This window comes from Bos taurus, chromosome 12 (genome assembly GCF_002263795.3).
Source record: "Bos taurus isolate L1 Dominette 01449 registration number 42190680 breed Hereford chromosome 12, ARS-UCD2.0, whole genome shotgun sequence".
Classification (NCBI taxonomy): Eukaryota; Metazoa; Chordata; class Mammalia; order Artiodactyla; family Bovidae; genus Bos; species Bos taurus.
In genome coordinates this window covers 20,681,069-20,706,245 of record NC_037339.1, presented here as the reverse complement: position 1 = coordinate 20,706,245, position 25,177 = coordinate 20,681,069, and the positions used below count along the sequence as shown (strand labels likewise).

At 42.2% G+C, this 25,177-nt stretch overlaps 1 protein-coding gene across 1 annotated transcript in view; it reads right to left on the bottom strand.

Annotated features, from left to right (window-relative positions):
• FAM124A (family with sequence similarity 124 member A) overlaps positions 1-25,177 on the bottom strand; it is a 117,618-nt gene that overhangs the window by 4,049 nt on the left and 88,392 nt on the right. The gene's annotated exons all lie outside the window — the stretch shown is intronic.

Genomic DNA, 25,177 nt, shown 5'->3' with positions numbered 1-25,177 from the left:
CACACTTTCTGATGATTCTTGGAAACTTCCAGAACTGTCTCGGCACTAAAGCGCTGCCAGAAATGTCACTGGGGCTTCCCAGGTGCCCTGGTGGTAAAGAGCCTGTCTGCCAATGCAGGAGATGTAAGAGACACGGGTTCGATCCCTGCGTGGGGAAGATCCCCTGGAGGAGGAAATGGCAACTCACTCCAGTATTCTTGCCTGGAGAATCCCGTGGACAGAGGAGCTCGGTGGGGTCGCAAAGAGTCGGACACACACATACATACATAAATTTCATTCTCCAAATTCTAAACTGAAGACAGAGATTGCAGAGCTTGGGGGAAGACAGATCAGACTTCTCAGTCTGAGCAGACGTCCCCGAACCCAGGAGGACAGGCAGGCCCTTGTCACGACAGGGAATAGGACCTCTTCCAGCACACATGCAAGGATGCTCCGTGGATTAGCCACAGGCCTGAGGCCTGGCTGAGCGGGACAGAGGACACAGGGGTTACCATTCCCAGTACAAAGGATGCTCGAAGGGTCTGCTTCCCTCTGGCCGAAGCCCCAACGTTTGGACGTGCTCCCGACCGACGACAGGGTGGAAACGTCAGGATGGGCTTGATCCTAGTGCACGTGTGGCCATCGGGACACATCCCAGGGCTGGCCCTTGGTTCAGGGCGGTAAACCTTTGGTGAGCGAGGGGATATCAGGAAATCAGCATGTACTGACTTGCTTTAGGAACCACTGACTCCTCTGTGTCCCCTTTCAGAAACTGTAAGGGCAAGAGGGCAGCTAACTACTGACCAGTCCCGTGGATGCCCCACAGGGGCAAGGGCAAGCCCCTGGGGCTCAGACAGTTTCATCCTTCAGCAGCTCAGCCCTGACCTCCCGTTCTCTCCCCCACCTTCCCTGCAGCTCTGCAGGAGTTTCCGTTGCACAGAATTAATTGGGAACCTTTCTTCCAATGTATGTTCCCACCTGGGGCGCTGCTCTCAGGTTTTCCTCCTGGTCTGCTCCCCAGGCCTCCGGGCCAAACTTACAATGCAAAATTTCAGTTAAATAATGGATGTGGGGACAGTGATTCTGGTTCTGTTTAGTATAGGATCATTTCATTTATTGTTCAGTCACTCTTTCGTGTCTGACTGTTTGTGACCCCATGGACTGCAGCACGTCAGGCTCCCCTGTCCTTCACCATCTCCCGGAGCTTGCTCAAACTCATGTCCGTTGAGTCAGTGATGCCATCCAACCATCTCATCCTCTGTCACCCCCCTCTCCTTCTGCCCTCAATAAATTTCATTTATGAATTTCCAAATAAGGAAAGAATTTTTTTTTTAAACACCCAAGTGCAGTTTACTCCAGGGGATATTTCCCAGCTCTCTGCAAGACTACGAGACCCTGGCCCTACCCTGGACAGCACACATCCCTGTCTCCCTGTTACACAGGAACATGGTCTTCCCACAACTGCGTGGGAAGTTTAGTTCAACGTCCTGTACACTTACTTGTACCTGTTACAGGTAAAGGAGGGGAAACTACAATGAGAAGGACTGTTTTCAACCACAGCAAGCACATTTCATTGAAAGAACGGGAGACAAAAAGAACTCAGACAGAAGCCTGTGATGACAGGCACAGTGCCGGGCTGGAGTGGGGAGAGGCCATGCCTGTCGGTGGAGCAGAGGAGTGTCCGTGGAGGTGGGCGTGGAGATGGGCAGCTGTGCTGCTAGCGGGAAGCGCAGGTAGAGAGGAGGCTGGGTGGGAGAGGGAGGCCAAGACACACAGAGGCTGACACTTTGCAGGCAAGCGAGGGAGTTGTGAGGGGCAGGAAGCCAGCAGTTTGAACGATTAGAGGCCAGGTGCGAGGAAGGCAGTGCTGTGGGTCAGCTTGGGGCTGGAGTCTAGTAGTGGTCAGGAGGCCCTGACCACCTGGGTAAGAAATCCACAATCTTATCCTTTTGCTGGGGTCATATTCAGTCTTGATTATGTCCCCCCATCCATAGGATCATTCCTTTCATTCCTAAGATGTTGGCTTAACTTCAGATATTTCTTTATCCTATAAATAGACTTATTGAATCATTTTTTTTTCAATCAATATTAAATGAGGGCCTTTCCTGCAGAGCTGCTCATCTGGACTGCTTAAGCTTTGACTGGGTTATTAAAGGTGTGCTGACATATAGGTCTCTTTCAGTGGCAGCCTCTTGCCATGTAAATATTATCATTTTCTATGTGCTCTGATGTGGAAAAGGTCTGGAGGACCAGGCAGAGATAATTTTGAATAAGACAAGATATCGAACGCCCAAAAGTAACAACACAACATTCAAATGTATTGAAGTAAGCCACGATGATAAGTTCAGTTCAGTCGCTCAGTTGTGTCCAACTCTTTGTGACACCATGGACTGCAGCACGCCAGGCTTCCCTGTCCATCACCAACTCCTGGAGTTTACTCAAACTCATGTCCTTCGAGTCGGTGATGCCATCTAACCATCACACCCTTCTCCTCCTGCCTTCAATCTTTCCCAGCATCAGGGTCTTTTCAAATGAGTCACTTCTTCACATCAGGTGGCCAATGAGTTTCAGCTTCAGCATCAGTCCTTGCAATGAATATTCAGGACTGATTTCCTTTAGGATGGACTGGTTGGATTTTTTTGCAGTCCAAGAGACTCTCAAGAGTATTCTCCAACACCACAGTTCAAAAGCATCAATTCTTTGGCGCTTAGCTTTCTTTATAGTCCAACTCTCACATCCATACATGACTACTGGAAAAACCATAGCTTTGACTAGATGGACCTTTTTTGGTAAAGTAATGTCTCTGCTTTTTAATATGCTGTCTAGGTTGGTCATAGCTTTTCTTCCAGGGAGCAAGCGTCTTTTAATTTCATGGCTGCAGTCACCATCTGCAGTGATTTTGAAGCCCAAGAAAATAAAGTCTTTCACTGTTTACATTGTTTCCCCATCTATTTGCCATGAAGTGATGGGACTGGATGCCATGATTTTAGTTTTCTGAACATTGAGTTTTAAGCCAACTTTTTCACTCTCCTCTTTCACTTTCATCAAGAGGCTCTTTAGTTCTTTTTTGCTTTCTGCCGTAAGGGTGGTGTCATCTGCATATCTGAAGTTATTGGCATTTCTCCCAGCAATCTTGATTCCAGACTGTGCTTCATCCAGCCCAGCGTTTCTCATGATGATAAAGTGAGTGGCAATATGTGAGCGCTATTGGAATGCAAAGGAGGAGGGGGGTTGATTTTACAGAGGGGTGAGGCAGCATGGGGAGAGGGTAGGAAAAGCTTGCCTTAAGAAGTCACGCTTGGACAAAACCTTGGAAAGTGGAGGAGGGATCTGCCAACTGGAAGGCAGCAGGCACGGCATGGAAGGGCACATAGGCACAGAAGCAGCCTGCACGGAGGCTGGCTCATCAAAGCCGAGGTGAGCCCTGAGAGCTGAGAGCAGCCTCGCCAGGGATGCATATATATATCCTTTTTCAGATTCTTTTCCATTTTTGTTATTATAATTGAATATAATTCACCATGCTATACAGTAAACCTTTGTTATTTTATGGGGCTTCCCTGATGGCTCAGATGGCAAAGAATCTGTCTGCAATGCAGGAGATCCAGGTTTGATCCCTGGGTCGGGAGGATCCCCTGGAGAAGGAAATGGCAACCCACTCCAGTATTCTTGCCTGGAGAATTCTGTGGACAGAGGATCTGGTGGGCTACAGTCCATGGGTCACAAAGAGTCGGACAAGACTGAGCGACTTTCCCTTTAAGCCATTTTGAGTTTTTTTTTGTATGGTGTGAGTGAGTGTCCAGACTTCACTGGTTTACAAGCAACTGTCTAGCTTTCCCAGTACCACTTTCCTCCACTGTATATTCTTGCCTCCTGTGTTGAAGATTAATTGACTCTAGATGTGTGGGTTTAATCTGGGCCTTCTATTCCATTGATCTACACGTCTGTTTTTGTGCCAGTCCTGTGGCGTTTTGATTATTGTAGCTTTGTAGTACTGTCTGAAATCTGGGAGGATTACTGATCCTTTTCATCCTCAGTCTCTAATTCTGTGTGTGTGTTGGGGTGTGTGTGTGTGAACCCATGACCTGCTGGTTCTCTTCCTGCCCATCAGGCTCTATACAGCATATTCAAATTCACAAGCTGTTCTGCTGACGGTGGCCTAGGGAGCTGAAGGTCAAGAGCAGCAATTGTAGAGACTTCTGATGGTCTAAATTACAGATTTTTAAGGAATACAATGCAAAACACTTTTAGACCAGGTTGTAAGGTATGGTTCTCCTAAATTAGTCCAGGTTGTAAGGTATGGTTCTCCTAAAGATCACACTCCCCTAGACCATTCTATGTGCGTTTTTTTTTTTTTTGGCCATGCTGGGTCTTCATTGCTGCGTGGGCTTTTCTCTAGTTGTGGTGAGCAGGGGGCTGCGTCTCTAGTTGGGGTGAGTGGGCTTCTCATCGTGGTGGCTTCTCTCATGGAGCACGGTCTGTAGGGCGCACAGGGGCTCAGCAGTGTGGCCCCTCGGGCTCTAGAGCACAGGCGCAATAGTTGAGGCACATGGGCTTAGCTGCTCCACAGCATGTGGGGTCTTCCCAGATCAGGGATCAAACCCATGGCCCCTGCACTGGCAGGTGGATTCTTTATCACTGACCCACTGGGGATGCCCTCTATGTGCATTTTATGTGCATGGGGACCTTGCTGAATTTGGTGAGGAAGGTGCTGAGCCCAGCTGGTTCTTCCTAGGGATGTGATCCACTCCCCAGGGCTGGCTGCTCTGTGCTCAGCATCCCCGGGACCTCAACCAGCCAATCTGACTCTGTGCTGTGCTGCTCTGGTTAGTGATCATCTTCTCTGCAAAGCTCTGTGCCTCACACGGGAGAGCTTGCTCAGCACACGCCCTACCCAAGTATCCGACAGGAGCTTAAGCATGAGTGAAGTAACAGGAGCTTAAGCGTGAGTCAAGAGTTGCAGCTTGGGGCGCAGGTAAGGAATGGCCCCAGAAGGCCCATGTGTGCCTGAGAGGTGTTACAGCTGGGTAGCTGTTGAAGAGAGAAACCGATTTTCCCAATCATTTGAGTTTGGCTAAATAAGAGTGAAAGTAAGTTGTGAGGTTCTTTAGACAAGAAAGTCCTCAGATAATGGAGGCTGCTTTCAATGGAGAGACAGTGTTTATTAATTAAGATGTTGAGGGATTTTCCTGGCTGTCCAGTGGTTAAAACTCCATGTTTCCAATGCAGGAGACAATGGGTTTGATCCCTGGTTGGGGAATTAAGGTTCCCACATGCTGCGTGGTGAGGCCAAAAATTTAAAAAAAAAAATAAAAGTATGGTTATTTATTTATTTAAAAAAGGACATCTATCTTATTTTCCCCAAGGGCTGATTCCTCTAATAGTACGTACTGCCCTGTAACTTGGGTCTTCAGGGTCTTATTCAAGGGGCATGCTCTGGGTGAGGCTGTCTGCAATCTAAATTTGCCTGAAAAAGGAAGCCTCTGTGAACATTGCTCCATGAGAAGCAAAAGGCCAAGGTTCCTGTGTTAGGAACTGCCTGGGGACATCCGAACTCTCCACTATCACAGACAGAGTGGGATTAAGTTTGACTTTAAATCAGGAACAGCTGGCAGAGGATGAAAGCTCGGTGGGTTTTGCGGAGGTTTTCGTCACTGTGCTTATTTAACGGAAACCTGTCTGTGCTCTTATTTTCCCTGCATCATGAAGGCTGGAGTCCAGATCAACCCTGATTTCTGCTTTAAGGAGAGGTGGCATCCAGTATTTTCCACTGGAGGGGTGCCTGCTGGGTGGGTGGGATTCGAGTTGGCACAGTGCTGGCTGGTGGGCTGCAGGACCCTGGGGTGGGGAGCTGCAGGAGGGTGGCTGCGGGGCTCCCCACCCACTGGGTGGTTTCCTCCAGCTCCACCTGAAGGCAGCTTCTAAAAGCAGGGTCTTGACTGTCTAATGACAACTCACTTGTGCAAAGGAGGCCCTTCATTCTGTGTCCTTCCCCCGGCGAGGACTCTCTTTCCGGCCGCTCTTGTCTGCCTGTCTGACTTGACCAGAAGCACTAGAAGCTGAGAATGAAGCATCACAGATGCTTCAAGAAGCTCTTTCCTAGTGGACTTTTCTTTCTTTTTATTTTAACTTATTTTTTTTTATTGAAGGATAATTGCTTTACAGAATTTTGTTGTTTTCTGTTACACCTCAACATGAATCAGGGGTATACATATATGCCCTCCTTTTTGAACCTCCCTCCCATCTCCTGCCCCATCCCATCCCTCTAGGTTGATACAGAGCCCCTGTTTGAGCTTCCTGAGCCATATAGCAAATTCCTGTTAGCTATCTATTTTACATATGGTAATGTAAGGTTTTTTTTTAATTATTTTTTTGGAGGCTAATTACTTTACAGCATTGTATTGGTTTTGCCATACATTGACCTGAATCTACCACGGGTGTACACGTGTTCCCCATCCTGAACCCCCTCCCACCTCCCTCCCCATCCCATCCCTCAGCGTCATCCCAGTGCACCAGCCCCGAGCACCCTGTCTCATGCGTCAAACCTGGACTGGCGATCTGTTTCACATATGATAATACACATGTTTCAGTGCCATTCTCCCAAATCATCCCACCCTCGCCCTCTCCCACAGAGTCCAAAAGACTATTCTATACATTTGTGTGTCTTTTGCTGTCTCACATACAAGGTTATCATTACCATCTTTCTAAATTCCATATATATGCGTTAGTATACTGTATTGGTGTTTTTCTTTCTGGCTTACTTCACTCTGTATAATAGGCTCCAGTTTCACCCACCTCATTAGAACTGATTCAAATGTATTCTTTTTAATGGCCGAGTAATACTCCATTGTGTATATGTTCCACAGCTTTCTTATCCATTCATCTGCTGATGGACATCTAGGTTGCTTCCATGTCCTGGCTATTGTAAACAGTGCTGTGATGAACATTGGGGTACACATGTCTCTTTCAATTCTGGTTTCCTTTTTGTGTATGCCCAGCAGTGGGATTGCTGGGTTGTATGGCAGTTCTATTTCCAGTTTTTTAAGGAATCTCCACATTGTTCTCCATAGTGGCTGAACTAGTTTGCATTCCCACCAACAGTGTAAGAGGGTTCCCTTTTCTCCACACCCTCTCCAGCATTTATTGCTTGTAGACTTTTGGATAGCAGCTATTCTGACTGGCGTGAAATGGTACCTCATTGTGGTTTTGATTGGCATTTCTCTGATAATGAGTGATGTTGAGCATCTTTTTATGTGTTTGTTAGACATCTGTATGTCTTCTTTGGAGAAATGTCTGTTTATTTCTTTGGCCCATTTTTTGACTGGGTTGTTTATTTTTCTGGAATTGAGCTACAGGAGTTGCTTGTATATTTTGAGATTAATTCTTTGTCAGTTGCTTCATTTGCTATTATTTTCTCCCATTCTGAAGGCTGTCTTTTCACCTTGCTTATAGTTTCCTTTGTTGTGCAAAAGCTTTTAATTAGGTCCCATGTAAATTTCCATGTTACTCTTTTCAAGCATCTCACCCTCCCCTCCCCTCTCCCCATGTCCATAAGTCTGTCTCTTTCTCCCAGGGCACTTTCTCAAGGTGAAATGAAACCCTGTGCCTTCTGTCCAGGGAAGCCTCCCCACTCCCCCGCACTCCCCATCCCCCAGCTTTCAGCTCTGAGGGTTGCCCTCTGGAGCTTCTCCAAGTGACTGCGGCACGGTACCTGCAGAACAGCTTCCTCGGCTTCTCTTTGAGGCAGTGCAGGCTTGCTGACTCACTGGGACCCAGTATTTCCCTCTTTGCTATTCATGGAACTTTCTCTAAGGTACTCAGCATTACATCAGTGACTGCCTAAGGCAACCAGCCAGGGAGATCTCTTGTGTCTCTGAAATCACCAAAAAGCTGACATGCAGTAAGTGACCGATGAGCTTTGCGTGGAACCTGGGCAGTTTGCAATGCAAGAAGTGTAAAGAGGTCTTCTTCAAGGGATCTTGTGCCAATAGACCCATGGACAGAATCCCTAGGAAGGGCGATTCTGCCCCTGACCCAGTAAGCCTGGGTGGTGTCTCACGGATCCATCACAGTCAGGAAATTCTCTCTCATCCTCAGACCTCCTCGTTCTGAGAAAAGTCATTTCCTCTTGTTCTGTCCTTGCCAGGAACACAACCAGTGTGGCACTGTCTGTTATGTAATGAGCTAAAGACCTTTTAACCTAGGGACTAATAAAAGTTAGGGGCAGTCTCAAAAACATTGGGCAGTGGGTTCACATGAGAAATCAGATTTTGGTTCTAAATGAAAACATCATATTTTGCATCTCCTTTCACTGTCCTCTGGGTAGTTTTCATATATCCACTAAGAGTACTGTTCCTGGAAAAGGCTACGTTGTCTTTAAAAATTATTTTAAATTTGATTAAAATTTTTATTGAAATATAACTGACATATTAGTCTCAGGTGTACAACATATTGATTCATTATTTGTGTTGTGAAATGATCACAGTAAGTCTAGTTAATCGACTACCACACACATTTATGCTTTTTTCTCATAATGATAATTTTAAATCTACTTTCCTAGCAACTTTCAATATATAACACAGTATTGTTAACTAGTCACCAAGCTATACATTGCATCACCAGACTTATAATTCTAGAATTGGAAGTCTGTACCTTTTGATCATGTACCTGTAACAACCACCAATCTGTATTTATGAGTTAAATACTCTGTATTTATGAGTTAGGCTTTTTTTTTTTTTTTTAATGCCACATATAAGTGAGATCATATGGTATTTGTCTTTCTCTGATTTATTTTGCTTCATGCCTTCAAGGTACATCCATATTGTCACAAATAAACAGGATTTTATTCATTTTTTTATGACTGAATAATACTTTGTGTGTGTGAAGCCAAATTCAGACTTAAATTGAAGAAAGTAGGGAAAACCACTAGACCATTCAGGTATGACCTAAATCAAATCCCTAACGATTATACAGTGGAAGTGAGAAATAGATTTAAGGGACTAGATCTGATAGATAGAGTGCCTGATGAACTATGGACTGAGGTTCGTGACATTGTACAGGAGACAGGGAGCGAGACCATCCCCAAGAAAAAGAAATGCAAAAAGGCAAAATGGCTGTCTGAGGAGGCCTTACAAATAGCTGTGAAAAGAAGAGAAGCCAAAAGCAAAGGAGAAAAGGAAACATACACCTATTTGACTGCAGAGTTCCAAAGAATAGCAAGGAGAGATAAGAAAGCATTCCTCAGTGATCAGTGCAAAGAAATAGAGGAAAACAACAGAATGGGAAAAACTAGAGACTCACTTCAAGAAAATGAGAGATACCAAGGGAACATTTCATGCAAAGATGGGCTCAATGAAGGACAGAAATGGTAAGGACCGAACAGAAGCAGAAGACATTAAGAAGAGGTGGCAAGAAAACACAGAAGAACTGTACAAAAAAGATCTTCAGGACCCAGATAATCACGATGGTATGATCACTCACGTAGAGCCAGACATCCTGGAATGTGAAGCCAAGTGGGCCTTAGGAAGCATCACTATGAACAAAGCTAGTGGAGGTGATGGAATTCCAGTTGAGCTATTAGAAATCCTAAAAGATGACACTGTGAAAGTGCTGCACTCAATCTGCCAGCAAATTTGGAAAACTCAGCAGTGGCCACAGGACTGGAAAAGGTCAGTTTTCATTCCAATCCAAAAGGAAGGCAATGCCAAAGAATGCTCAAACTACCATACGATTGCACTCATCTCACACGCTAGCAAAGTAATTCTCAAAATTCTCCAAGCCAGTCTTCAACAATACGTGAACTGTGAACTTCCGGATGTTCAAGCTGGTTTTAGAAAAGGCACAGGATCAGATCATATCAGTTGCTCAGTCATGTCCGACTCTTTGCGAGCCCATGAATCGCAGCACGCCAGGCCTCCCTGTCCATCACCAACTCCTGGAGTTCACTCAGACTCACGTCCATCGAGTCAGTGATGCCATCCAGCCATCTCATCCTCTGTCATCCCCTTCTCCTCTTGCCCCCAATCCCTCCCAGCATCAGAGTCTTTTCCAATGAGTCAACTCTTCACATGAGGTGGCCAAAGTACTGGAGTTTCAGCTTCAGCATCATTCCTTCCAAAGAAATCCCAGGGCTGATCTCCTTCAGAATGGACTGGTTGGATCTCCTTGCAGTCCAAGGGGACTCTCAAGAGTCTTCTCCAACACCACAGTTCAAAAGCATCAATTCTTCGGTGCTCAGCCTTCTTCACAGTCCAACTCTCACATCCATACATGACCACTGGAAAAATCATAGCCTTGACTAGACGGACCTTTGTTGGCAAAGTAATGTCTCTGCTTTTGAATATGCTATCTAGGTTGGACATAACTTTCCTTCCAAGGAGTAAGCGTCTTTTAATTTCATGGCTGCAGTCACCATCTGTAGTGATTTTGGAGCCCAGAAAAATAAAGTCTGACACTGTTTCCCCATCTATTTCCCATGAAGTGATGGGACCGGATGCCATGATCTTAGTTTTCTGAATGTTGAGCTTTAAGCCAACCTTTTCACTCTCCACTTTCACTTTCATCACTTTTTAGTTCCTGTTCACTTTCTGCCATAAGGGTGGTGTCATCTGCATATTTGAGGTTATTGATATTTCTCCCGGCAATCTTGATTCCAGATTGTGTTTCTTCCAGTCCGGCGTTTCTCATGATGTACTCTGCATATAAGTTAAGTAAACAGGGTGACAATATACAGCCTTGATGTACTCCTTTTCCTATTTGGAACCAGCCTGTTGTTCCATGTCCAGTTCTAACTGTTGCTTCCTGACCTGCATACAAATTTCTCAAGAGGCAGATCAGGTGGTCTGGTATTCCCATCTCTTTCAGAATTTTCCACAGTTTATTGTGATCCACACAGTCAAAGGCTTTGGCATAGTCAATAAAGTAGAAATAGATGTTTTTTTGGAACTCTCTTGCTTTTTCCATGATCCAGAGGATGTTGGCAATTTGATCTCTGGTTCCTGTGCCTTTTCTTTCTTTTTTTTTTAAATTTAATTTTATTTTTAAACTTTACAATATTGTATTAGTTTTGCCAAATATCGAAATGAATCTGCCACAGGTATACCCGCGTTCCCCATCCTGAACCCTCCACCCTCCTCCCTCCCCTCCCCTCCCTCTGGGTCATCCCAGTGCACCAGCCCCAAGCATCCAGTATTGTGCATCAAACCTGGACTGGCGACTCGTTTCATACATGATATTATACATGTTTCAATGCTATTTTCCCAAATCTCCCCACCCTCTCCCTCTCCCACAGAGTCCATAAGACTGATCTATACATCGGTGTCTCTTTTGCTGTCTCGTACACAGGGTTATTGTTTCCATCTTTCTAAATTCCATATATATGCGTTAGTATACTGTATTGGTGTTTTTCTTTCTGGCTTACTTCACTCTGTATAATAGGTTCCAGTTTCATCCATCTCAGGAGAACTGATTCAAATGTATTCTTTTTAATGGCTGAGTAATACTCCATTGTGTATATGTACCACTGCTTTCTTATCCATTCATCTGCTGATGGGCATCTAGGTTGCTTCCATGTCCTGGCTATTATAAACAGTGCTGCGATGAACATTGGGGTACACGTGTCTCTTTCCCTTCTGGTTTCCTCAGTGTGTATGCCCAGCAGTGGGATTGCTGGATCATAAGGCAGTTCTATTTCCAGTTTTTTAAGGAATCGCCACACTGTTCTCCATAGTGGCTGTACTAGTTTGCATTCCCACCAACAGTGCAAGAGAGTTCCCTTTTCTCCACACCCTCTCCAGCATTTATTGCTTGTAGACTTTTGGATTGCAGCCATTCTGACTGGCGTGAAATGGTACCTCATAGTGGTTTTGATTTGCATTTCTCTGATAATGAGTGATGTTGAGCATCTTTTCATGTGTTTGTTAGCCATCTGTATGTCTTCTTTGGCCCATTTTTTGATTGGGTCATTTATTTTTCTGGAGTTGAGCTGTAGGAGTTGCTTGTATATTTTTGAGATTAGTTGTTTGTCAGTTGCTTCATTTGCTATTATTTTCTCCCATTCTGAAGGCTGCCTTTTCACCTTGCTAATAGTTTCCTTTGTTGTGCAGAAGCTTTTAAGTTTAATTAGGTCCCATTTGTTTATTTTTGCTTTTATTTCCAATATTCTGGGAGGTGGGTCATAGAGGATCCTGCTGTGATGTATGTCGGAGAGTGTTTTGCCTATGTTCTCCTCTAGGAGTTTTATAGTTTCTGGTCTTACATTGAGATCTTTAATCCATTTTGAGTTTATTTTTGTGTATGGTGTTAGAAAGTGGTCTAGTTTCATTCTTTTACAAGTGGTTGACCAGTTTTCCCAGCACCACTTGTTAAAGAGGTTGTCTTTAATCCATTGTATATTCTTGCCTCTTTTGTCAAAGATAAGGTGTCCATATGTGCGTGGATTTATCTCTGGGCTTTCTATTTTGTTCCACTGATCAATATTTCTGTCTTTGTGCCAGTACCATACTGTCTTGATAACTGTGGCTTTGTAGTAGAGCCTGAAGTCAGGCAGGTTGATTCCTCCAGTTCCATTCTTCTTTCTCAAGATCGCTTTGGCTATTCGAGGTTTTTTTGTATTTCCATACAAATTGTGAAATTATTTGTTCTAGCTCTGTGAAGAATACCGTTGGTAGCTTGATAGGGATTGCATTGAATCTATAAATTGCTTTGGGTAGTATACTCATTTTCACTATATTGATTCTTCCAATCCATGAACATGGTATATTTCTCCATCTATTAGTATCCTCTTTGATTTCTTTCACCAGTGTTTTATAGTTTTCTATATATAGGTCTTTGGTTTCTTTAGGTAGATATATTCCTAAGTATTTTATTTTTTCCGTTGCAATGGTGAATGGAATTGTTTCCTTAATTTCTCTTTCAGTTTTCTCATTATTAGTGTATAGGAATGCAAGGGATTTCTGTGTGTTGATTTTATATCCTGCAACTTGACTATAATCATTGATTAGTTCTAGTAATTTTCTGGTGGAGTCTTTAGGGTTTTCTATGTAAAGGATCATGTCATCTGCAAACAGTGAGAGTTTTACTTCTTCTTTTCCAATTTGGATTCCTTTTATTTCTTTTTCTGCTCTGATTGCTGTGGCCAAAACTTCCAAAACTATGTTGAATAGTAATGGTGAAAGTGGGCACCCTTGTCTTCTTCCTGACTTTAGAGGAAATGCTTTCAATTTTTCACCATTGAGGATAATGTTTGCTGTGGGTTTGTCATATATAGCTGTTATTATGTTGAGGTATATTCCTTCTATTCCTGCTTTCTGGAGAGTTCTTATCATAAATGGATGTTGAATTTTGTCAAAGGCTTTCTCTGCATCTATTGAGATAATCATATGGTTTTTGTTTTTCAATTTGTTAATGTGATGTATAACATTGGTTGATTTGCGGATATTGAAGAATCCTTGCATCCCTGGGATAAAGCCCACTTGGTCATGGTGTATGATCTTTTTAATGTGTTGTTGGATTCTGATTGCTAGAATTTTGTTAAGGATTTTTGCATCTATGTTCATCAGTGATATTGGCCTGTAGTTTTCTTTTTTTGTGGGATCTTTGTCAGGTTTTGGTATTAGGGTGATGGTGGCCTCATAGAATGAGTTTGGAAGTTGACCTTCCTCTGCAATTTTCTGGAAGAGTTTGAGCAGGATAGGTGTCAGCTCTTCTCTAAATTTTTGGTAGAATTCAGCTGTGAAGCCGTCTGGACCTGGGCTTTTGTTTGCTGGAAGATTTTTGATTACAGTTTCAATTTCTGTGCTTGTGATGGGTCTGTTAAGATTTTCTATTTCTTCCTGGTCGAGTTTTGGAAAGTTATACTTTTCTAAGAATTTGTCCATTTCTTCCGCGTTGTCCATTTTATTGGCATATAATTGTTGATAGTAGTCTCTTATGATCCTTTGTATTTCTGTGTTGTCTGTTGTGATCTCTCCAGTTTCATTTCTAATTTTATTGATTTGATTTTTCTCCCTTTGTTTCTTGATGAGTCTGGCTAATGGTTTGTCAATTTTATTTATCCTTTCAAAGAACCAGCTTTTGGCTTTGTTGATTTTTGCTATGGTCTCTTTTGTTTCTTTTGCATTTATTTCTGCCCTAATTTTTAAGATTTCTTTCCTTCTACTAACCCCGGGGTTCTTCATTTCTTCCTTTTCTAGTTGCTTTAGGTGTAGAGTTATGTTATTTATTTGAGTTTTTTCTTGTTTCTTTAGGTATGCCTGTATTGCTATGAACTTTCTCCTTAGGACTGCTTTTAAAGTGTCCCACAGGTTTTGAGTTGTTGTGTTTTCATTTTCATTAGTTTCTATGTAAATTTTTATTTCTTTTTTGATTTCTTCTGTGATTTGTTGGTTATTCAGCAGGGTGTTGTTCATCCTCCATATGTTGGAATTTTTAATAGTTTTTCTCCTGTAATTGAGATCTAATCTTACTGCATTGTGGTCAGAAAAGATGCTTGGAATGATTTCTGTTTTTTTGAATTTACCAAGGCTAGATTTATGGCCCAGGATGTGATCTATCCTGGAGAAGGTTCCATGTGTGCTTGAGAAAAAGGTGAAATTCACTGTTTGGGGATGAAATGTCCTATAGATATCAATTAGGTCTAACTGGTCTATTGTATCGTTTAACGTTTGTGTTTCCTTGTTAATTTTCTGTTTAGTTGATCTATCCATAGATGTGAGTGGGGTATTAAAGTCTCCCACTATTATTGTGTTATTGTTAATTTCTCCTTTCATACTTGTTAGCATTTGTCTTACATATTGCGGCACTCCCGTGTTGGGTGCGTATATATTTATAATTGTTACATCTTCTTCTTGGATTGATCCTTTGATCATTATGTAGTGACCATCTTTGTCTCTCTTTACAGCCTTTGTTTTAAAGTCTATTTTATCTGATATGAGTATTGCTCCTCCTGCTTTCTTTTGGTCCCTATTTGCATGAAAAATCTTTTTCCAGCCCTTCACTTTCAGTCTGTATATGTCCCCTGTTTTGAGGTGGGTCTCTTGTAGACAACATATGTAGGGGTCTTGTTTTTGTATTCATTCAGCCAGTCTTTGTCTTTTGGTTGGCATTCAACCCATTTACATTTAAGGTAATTACTGATAAGTATGATCCCGTTGCCATTTACTTTATTGTTTTGGGTTCGAGTTTATACACTGTTTTTGTGTTTTCTGTCTAGAGAAAATCCTTTAGTATTTGTTGGAGAGCTGGTTTGGTGGTGCTGAATTCTCTCAGCTTTTGCTTGTCTGAGAAGCTTTTGATTTCTCCTTCATATTTGAATGAGATCCTTGCTGGGTACAATAATCTGGGCTGTAGGTTATTTTCTTTCATCACTTTAAGTATGTCTTGCCATTCCCTCCTGGCTTGAAGAGTTTCTATTGAAAGATCAGCTGTTACCCTAATGGGAATTCCCTTGTGTGTTATTTGTTGTTTTTCCCTTGCTGCTTTTAATATTTGTTCTTTGTGTTTGATCTTTGTTAATTTGATTAATATGTGTCTTGGGGTGTTTCTCCTTGGGTTTATCCTGTTTGGGACTCTCTGGGTTTCTTGGACTTGGGTGATTATTTCCTTCCCCATTTTAGGGAAGTTTTCAACTATTATCTCCTCAAGTATTTTCTCATGGTCTTTCTTTTTGTCTTCTTCTGGGACCCCTATGATTCGAATGTTGTAGCGTTTAATATTGTCCTGGAGGTCTCTGAGATTGTCCTCACTTCTTTTAATTCGTTTTTCTTTTATCCTCTCTGATTCATTTATTTCAATCATTCTATCTTCTAATTCACTAATCCTATCTTCTGCCTCTGTTATTCTACTATTTGTTGCCTCCAGAGTGTTTTTAATTTCACTTATTGCATTATTCATTTTATATTGACTCTCTTTTATTTCTTCTGGGTCCTTGTTAAACCTTTCTTGCATCTTCCCAATCTTTGTCTCCAAGCTATTTATCTGTGATTCTATTTTGATTTCAAGATTTTGGATCAATTTCACTATCATTATTCGGAATTCTTTATCAGGTAGATTCCCTATCTCTTCCTCTTTTGTTTGGTTTGGTGGGCATTTATCCTGTTCCTTTATCTGCTGGGTATTCCTCTGTCTCTTCATCTTGTTTAAATTGCTGAGTTTGGGGTGTCCTTTCTGTATTCTGGCAGTTTGTGGAGTTCTCTTTATTGTGGCGTTTCCTCGCTGTGTGTGGGTTTGTACAGGTGGCTTGTCAAGGTTTCTTGGTTAGGGAAGCTTGTGTCGGTGTTCTGGTGAGTGGAGCTGTATTTCTTCTCTCTCCTTTCAAAGACTTGGGTTGCTTTTCTGGGTGCCTGATGTCCTCTGCCGGCATTCAGAAGTTGTTTTGTGGAATTTACTCGGTGTTTAAATGTTCTTTTGATGAATTTGTGGGGGAGAAAGTGTTCTCCCCGTCCTACTCCTCCGCCATCTTAGCTCCTCCCCGCCCCCGCCCCCCCCCCCCCATGCCTTTTCTAAAACCAGCTTGAACATCAGGAAGTTCACGGTTCACATATTGCTGAAGCCTGGCTTGGAGAATTTTGAGCATTACTTTACTAGCATGTGAAGTACAGGAACCAGAGATCAAATTGCCAACATTCACTGGATCGTGGAAAAAGCAAGAGAGTTCCAGAAAAACATCTATTTCTGCTTTACTGACTATGCCAAAGCCTTTGACTGTGTGGATCACAGTAAACTGTGGAAAATTCTGAAAGAGATGGGAATACCAGACCACCTGATCTGCCTCTTGAGAAATTTGTATGCAGGTCAGGAAGCAACAGTTAGAACTGGACATGGAACAACAGGCTGGTTCCAAATAGGAAAAGGAGTATGTCAAGGCTGTATATTGTCACCCTGCTTATTTAACTTATATGCAGAGTACATCATGAGAAACGCTGGACTGAAAGAAACACAATCTGGAATCAAGATTGCCGGGAGAAATATCAATAACCTCAAATATGCAGATGACACCACCCTTATGGCAGAAAGTGAAGAGGAACTCAAAAGCCTCTTGATGAAAGTGAAAGTGGAGAGTGAAAAAGTTGGCTTAAAGCTCAACATTCAGAAAACGAAGATCATGGCATCCAGTCCCATCACTTCATGGGAAATAGATGGGGAAACAGTGTCAGACTTTATTTTGGGGGGCTCCAAAATCACTGCAGATGGTGACTGCAGCCATGAAATAAAAAGACGCTTACTCCTTGGAAGGAAAGTTATATCCAACCTAGATAGCATATTCAAAAGCAGAGACATTACTTTGCCAACAAAAGGTCCGTCTAGTCAAGGCTGTGGTTTTTCCAGTGGTCATGTATGGATGTGAGAGTTGGACTGTGAAGAAGGCTGAGCACCGAAGAATTGATGCTTTTGAACTGTGTTGTTGGAGAAGACTCTTGAGAGTCCCTTCGACTGCATGGAGATCCAACCAGTCCATTCTGAAGGAGATCAGCCCTGGGTGTTCTTTGGAAGGAATGATGCTAAAGCTGAAACTCCAGTACTTTGGCCACCTCATGTGAAGAGTTGACTCATTGGAAAAGACTCTGATGCTGGGAGGGATCGGGGGCAGGAGGAGAAGGGGATGACAGAGGATGAGATGGCTGGATGGCATCACTGACTCGATGGACGTGAGTCTGAGTGAACTCCGGGAGTTGGTGATGGACAGGGAGGCCTGGCGTGCTGCGATTGATGGGGTCGCAAAGAGTCGGACACGACTGAGCGACTGAACTGAACTGAACCTGCAACTTTACTAAAGTTTTTAGTTCAAACAGTTTTCTAGCGCAGGGTTTTGGATTTTTCTCTATAAAATAGCATTTCATCTGCAAGTAGTGACAGGTTTTACTTCCTTTTCTTAAAAACACAACATGATTATATTTTAATAAAAATTACAATATAAAACACCATAGTAAATTGTTGGCAACAAAATATGGTATTTCATTGACATTGCATGACAAATGTTAATATCCTTTAGCCATAAATGAGTTCCTGGAATACTTATTTGTTTCTGATTTGGATGGCTTTTATATCTTTTTCTTGCCTAATTGTCCTGTCTAGAACTTGCAATACTACATTGAATAAAAGTGATGAAAGTTGGAATCCTTATTTTGCTTCTGATCATAGAGGTAAAGCTTTCAGCTTTTCACCACTGAGTGTGATGTTAGCTGTTGGTTTGTCATATGTGGCTTTTTTATGTTGAGATATGTTCCCTGTATACCCAATATGTTGAAAGTTTTCTGTAAATGTTGACTTTTGTCAAATGCTTTTTCTGCATCTATTGATTATGGTTGTATCTTTCATTTTGATAATGTGGTGAGTGAGTGAGTAAAGTCGCTCAGTTGTGTCTGACTCTTTGTGACCCCGTGGACTATAGCCCACCAGGCTCCTCCGTCCATGGGATTCTCCAGGCAAGAATACTGGAGTGGGTTGCCATTTCCTTCTGTAGGGATCTTCCCGACCCAGGGATAGAACCCAGGTCTCCCGCATTGCAGGCAGACGCTTTAACCTCTGAGCCACCAGGGAAGCCGCTTGATATTGTGGTATATCACACTAATTGATTTGCAGATGTTAAACTACCCTTGCACCTCTGGAATAAATCCCACTTGAATATGTTGTACAATTCTTTTAATGTATTGTTGAATTAGTTTGCTAATATTTTATTGAGGATTTTTGCATCTCTGTTCATCAGGGATATTGACCTGTAATTTTCTTATGGTGTTCTTATCTAGATGATTGGTAGCAGGGTAATGCTGGCCTTATAAAATGGTTTTGGAACAGTCCCCTCCCCTCTTTTTTGGGGAAAGACCTTGGGAAGGACTGGTATTAGTTTTTTCTTTAAATGTTTCGTAGAATTCACCAGTGAAGCCATCTGACCCTGGACTTCTTTTTGTTTGGAGATTTTTGGTTACCAATTCAATCGCCTTACTAGTAATCAGCCACAGATTTTGTCTTGTGATTCAGTTTTTGGTAGATTGAATGTGCCTTGCAATATATTCATTTCTTCTAGGCTACTGAATTTATTGGCATCTAACTGTTCATAGTTCTGTTTCATGAGGCTTTGTGTTTCTGTGTTATCCATTTTAACCTTTCTTCTTTCATTTCTGATTTGAGTCCTGTCCTTTTCTTAGTGAGTCTAGCAAAGGTTTGTCAATTTTGTTATCTTTTCAGTGAACTGGCTCTTAGATTTACTGATCTTTTCTATTTTTGTATTTTCATTTATATCCACTGTGATCTTTATCTCCTTCCTTCCATTAAATTTGAGCTTCTTTGTTCTTTTACTAATTACTTGAGGTATAAAGATAGGTTTGTTTTTTGTTTTTTAGATCTTTTTTTGTTAGGACTTCTTTTGCTATATCCCATAAGTCTGGCATGTTGTATTTCCATTTTTATTTATATTAAGGTATTTATTTCTCTTTTGCTTACTTGTTTGACCCATTGGTTGTTCAGCAGCATGTTGCTTCATCTTCACATACTTGTACATTTTCTGGTTTTCTTATCATTAATTTTTAGGTTCATAATATTGTGGCTGGAAAAGATACATTTTAAATCATCTTAAATTACACAGACCTTTTTTTTGACCTAACATATGATCTATCTTGGAGAATAATTCCATGTGTACTTGAAGAATGTGTATTCTGTTTTCTGTCTGATCTATCCATTGATGAATGTGGAGTATTAAAGTCCCTATTAATACTGTAATGTTATTTCTTTGTTTGTTAATATTTGCTTTATATATTAAGGTGCTCCTATGTTGGGTTGTGGACTTTCCTGGTGGCTCAGTGGTAAAGATCCAGCCTGCCAACATAGGAGATGCGAGTTCGATCCCTGGATCATGAAGATCCCCTGGAGAAGGAAATAGCTACCACTCCAGTATTCTTGCCTGGGAAATCCCATGGACAGAGGAGCCTGGTGGGCTACAGTCCATGGGGTCACAGTCAGACATGACTTAGTGACTTAACAAAGTTGGGTTGCATAGCTCGTCTCAAATGTTATATCCTTTTGTTGGATTAACCCCTTTATCATTATAAAATAACCTTGTCTCTAATTAGTCTTTTACCATTCCTTCACTTTCAATCTGTGTGTATCCTTACATCTGAAGTAAGTATCTTATAGGCAACATATAGATGTATCTTGTCTTTTTATATCTATTCAGCTACTCTTTTGATTGGAGAATTCAGTCCATTTATATTTAAAGTGATTATTAATAGGTATGTCTTATTGTCATTCTGTTCATTGTTTTCTGGCTGTTTTGTAATTCTTCTTCTTTTCTGGCTCCTCCTCTGAAATTTGATGATATCTTGCATTAGCATGCTTAGATTTTCTTCTCTTTATATTTTGTGTGTGTATTTTTTTTAATGGGTTTTTGCTTTAAGCTACCATGAGGCTTACAAAAAACAACTTATAAGTCTGTTTTGAATTGATAAGTTTAAAAGCATTCTAAAGTTCTTGTTGTCCAGTTGCTTCAGTCATGTCTGACTGCGTTACCCGATGGACTGCAGCCTGCCAGGCTCCTCTGTCCATGGGATTCTCCAGGCAAGAATACTGGATTGGGTTGCTGTGCCCTCCTCCAGGGGATCTTCCCAACCCAGGGATTGAACCTGTGTCTCTTATATCTCCCGCATTGGCAGGCAGGTTCTCTACCACTAGCGCCTTGCTAAACCCCTCTAGTGTATTTTTCTCTGCAGTTATTATATTTTTCAGCTCTGTGACTTTCATTGCTACTTTCTTATATTTTCCTTCCTTTGTTGCAGATCTCACTTGATGCACCCCATGTTCTCCTGAACTCATAAGCATCTTTATGACAATTGTTTTGAACTCATCATGAGGTAAATAACTTATCTCTGTATCATTAAGGTCTTTTTCTGAGATTTTTGTCTTCTTCCATCTGGAGCATATTCTTCTATTTATTTTCTTTGACTTTCTGTGTTGGTGTGTGTATGCACTAGAGAAAACAGCCACTGCTCCTAGTCTGAAGTAGCAACCTCAAGTAAAAGATAAAATTACTGTCCAACCCTGCCCTAGTTGGTTGTGTTTGTTTAAGGAGCCTATTTTATTCCTAGTGGGTCCCAGAAGGGAGGGTGTTCCTAGACCTGTCAGTGTCCCAGAGGGGAGAATCTATCTGCTCCCTCTGTACTGAGCCTTGGGGTTGATAGCCGGTTAAGTCCTTATTGACCAGGGGATTTTTGCAGAAACTAATTCTGTTACTTGACTAACACTTCGGGGGTTAGCTACACCTGACATACCTGTAAATTCTTCTAATTTTTGTGAACTGTAGTCTTCAACACACTGTTCTGTAGAAGCAAAGGAGTATTCTCCAGCATGGTGAGTTTCATTTTTACTTTCCATATCAGTATCAGTCACTAAGGTTTTTTTCGTCTTTTTGTTGGTCTAATATTCATATAGTTAGAACTATACTCTGTAGAACTACCATCTTCTAGGATACTAGTATATATGTTCCTCGGACAATTAGAGAAAGTATCTGCATGAAACTCCCTGATAAATTCATGTTTATAATATACACATGGTTGGAACTAACAGAGCAAAATGTGAATAACAGCAGTCATGAGCTGTAAATGAACTGGACCCTTGATCAATTTTAAGCTCCAGCAACTTTAATGCTGACATTAATTGTATCACCCTCTGAAAATGTATTGCTACATCTCCATTTGATAATGTTTGGGTAGCAAAAGACGTATTAATGTGTGTCAATAATGTGTTAGGAACTATTTCTTTGCTACTGTCCCATTGAACCTGTGAACATAAGCCTCACTGGCCACAAGAGCCAGGCTATCAAAGGACATGTCCTCAGGGTGGCAGCCACAAATTCTGGGTCACCAGATTCTCAGAGACTATGGTGAATTGGAGCTGGGAAGACGGAAAGCATGAAGATGACAGTTACCAGCTTCCCCAGTCTTTGCAGAGGAAAGAAGTGTGTGTGTGTGTGAGAGAAGCCTGGCTCACAGGCCACAGCTATGAAGGTAAGTTAAGAGGCTTCCTGTATAGGAGGATTGGGGCTTTTGATTCTCTTCTTCTCTGCTGTTCCCTGGGGTTAGATAGTTAAAATGTCTTGACTTGTTACAGTCCTGTGGGACCTGTGAGTGTAAGCTCTGCTGTCCACCAGAGCCAGGCAGCTAAGGGATTCCTCTGGATGGCAACTGCAAAAAGCAGGGCATAAGATGACTGCTCAAGCTCTTTCTAGGAGTTACCAGTGACTTGGAGTGAGGGACAGTGTAAAGATAGCACCTTCCCGCCTCTGTTTTGGAGAGTAAGCCCCGGCACATGTGTTAAATTAGATGCCTGCCTCTTGGGCTGAAGCTTTAAGATAAACAAATTGACCTGTTTCACAGAAAGCCTTGGTATGTTTTAGTTGGCTGCCTCTGCTCTGGGCCCTAGAATGGGTGATTCTGCCTAAGCCCTTTAAGAATTCTAACACCTTCTGAATTTCTTGCACACAAGCCCCAGTGGCTTTCAAAGCTAGAGGTTCTCAGAGTTAGAGATAACTTGTCTCTCAGGTGGGAGCCAGGAGAAGAAAATGGCAACCCACTTCGGTACTCTTGGCTGGAGAATCCCACGGACGAAGGAGCGTGGTGGGCTACAGTCCATAGGGTCGCAAAGAGTCAGACATGACTGAGCGACTTCACTTTCAGGTGGGAGCCTTAAAATCTGGGCTTCAAACCCTTTGCTCCTTGGGGACAGGCTGGGAGTTAAAGAGCCCCTCTGATTGTGGGTCCTGGGGATACTGTGTCTCAGTCTCTCCTGCCTACTTTGCAGGAGTTGCTCTGCTAGTTTTAGAAGAAGTTGTTCCATCTGTAGCTAGAGGTTTGCTGTGTCCATGGTGGGAGGTGAGTTGAGGCTCCTCCTGTGTCACCATCTTGAACCAAAACCCTGGGCTGTCTTTTCTGAATGGTTAGTAGAAAGAGAGGGGGAGGATTCAGGCAAGATTCACTCTCAAAGTAATCTGTGTAGGTTAGTCGCTAAGTCATGTCCAACTCTTGTAACCCTATGGACTGTAGCCCTCCAGGCTCCTCGGTCCATGGGATTGCCCAAACAAGAATACTGGAGTGTTTTGCCACTTCCTTCTCCAGGGGATCTTCCTGACCTAGGGATTGAACCCGGGACTCTGGCATTGCAGGCAGACTCTTTACCAACTCAGCCACCAGGGAAGCCTAATCTGTGTACATTTTGTCAAATCAGCGACATTTCTAGGTTGAAAGTTTGAAAATTTTCAGAGATTCTAGGCTGTACAGGATGGTGGTTTAACCAAGTCTTCGCTGGACAGTTACTTGTCTGTTTTTATCCTCTTTGTTATTATGGAATTGTAAGGTTTTCAAACTGTCAGGGCTACATACTAATTCTTTTCTTTATGAAACGAAAGACAAGACAATGTATACCATTTTGCCGAACTGGCAAAATGGCAGCAAAGTGACTCTCCACCTGGACAGGCTTCCTGCCAATGGTTACACAGCCTCCCCAGCTTCACCCCACACACCTCTCCAAATACAAACCTGACCATGTTTCTCGGCAGAAGAGACTCACTGGCAAGCACTGCAAGAACTTGTCTACCCCATCGAGCCTTGGGTCTTCCTACAATTGCACTCTGTATGCTCTAGTCATTTGGAACTGCCATCATTCCCAAACAAGCCATGCCACTCCTGACGCCTGTCTGCCTAGAGAACATCTGCCCGTCTTCAGAGACCAAGCCTAAGGGGGTGCTGTGAAGCCTCATCCGACCACTTCCCTTCTTTTGTGAACAAAATGCTCTCATTTCTCTTGGCCACATAAGTAGGAGTGGAGTTGCTGGGGCACAAGGTGAGCAACTGTTAGTTTCAGCTGGCACTTCCAAAGAAATCTACACCAAACTGACTGTACCAATGCATAGTTCTGCCAGGAGTTTACAAGGATTCCAACTGCTTTATATCCTCGCCAACCTTTATGGTTACAATTCTTTTTCATTTCAGTCATTTCGGTAGGTGATGGTGTTTCATCATGCTATTAACTGGCATCTTCCAGATGACTAATAATATTATCTTTTTATGTTTATTGGCCATTTGAATATCCTCTTTAGTGAAGTGCCTACTCTGTGTATACAGTATGTTCTAGATTCAATTCTTTTTCTTGGCTGTATGCATTCTAAATATCATTATACAGTCTGTGGCTTGTCATCTTACTCTCTTTCTGGTGTCTCTTGATGGGCAGGAGTTCTTTTTTTTTAAGACTAGTAATAACTTCATAAAAAAAATAAGATAAACATTTGTTATTCCACCCAGCAGCCATTCTGAAAGACACAATGAAAAGAGGCTTGGATCTCTGAGGACTATGGGCTGCCAAAAATAGGAGAGAGAAGTAAGTATCCATCAGTAAGCTTCCATTTTTTTAAGCGTCTTTTTCAGTTGAACCTGAGCTTACAAATCACCACAACAAACAAACATTTTGCATAGAAGTACATTTACGTATTTAAAGGAACTAGGTTTAAATTTTTACTTAGTGCAGTAAGGCATTTAGGAGCTGGGTTGATTGACCTTTAACACCTATCCTTTATAGAAGTATTTTTTAAAAAAAATATTAATACATTCATATTTGTACAAAACAGGCACTCAAATTACTACTGAATAAATATAAGAAAATCAGAGATACCAAAGGAACATTTCATGCAAAGATGGGCTCGATAAAGGACAGAAATGGTATGGACCTAACAGAAGCAGAAGATATTAAGAAGAGGTGGCAAGAATACGCAGAAGAACTGTACAAAAAAGATCTTCATGACCCAGATAATCACGATGGTGTGATCACTGACCTAGAGCCAGACATCCTGGAGTGTGAAGTCAAGTGGGTATTAGAAAGCACCACTACGGACAAAGCTAGTGGAGGTGATAGAATTCCAGTTGAGCTATTCCAAATCCTGAAAGATGATGCTGTGAAAGTGCTGCACTCAACATGCCAGCAAATTTGGAAAACTCAGCAGTGGCCACAGGACTGGAAAAGGTCAGTTTTCATTCCAATCCCAAAGAAAGGCAATGCCAAAGAATGCTCAAACTACCGCACAATTGCACTCATCTCACACGCTAGTAAAGTAATGCTTAAAATTCTCCAAGCCAGGCTTCAGCAATACGTGAACCATGAACTTCCTGATGTTCAAGCTGGTTTTAGAAAAGGCAGAGGAACCAGAGATCAAATTGCCAACACCCGC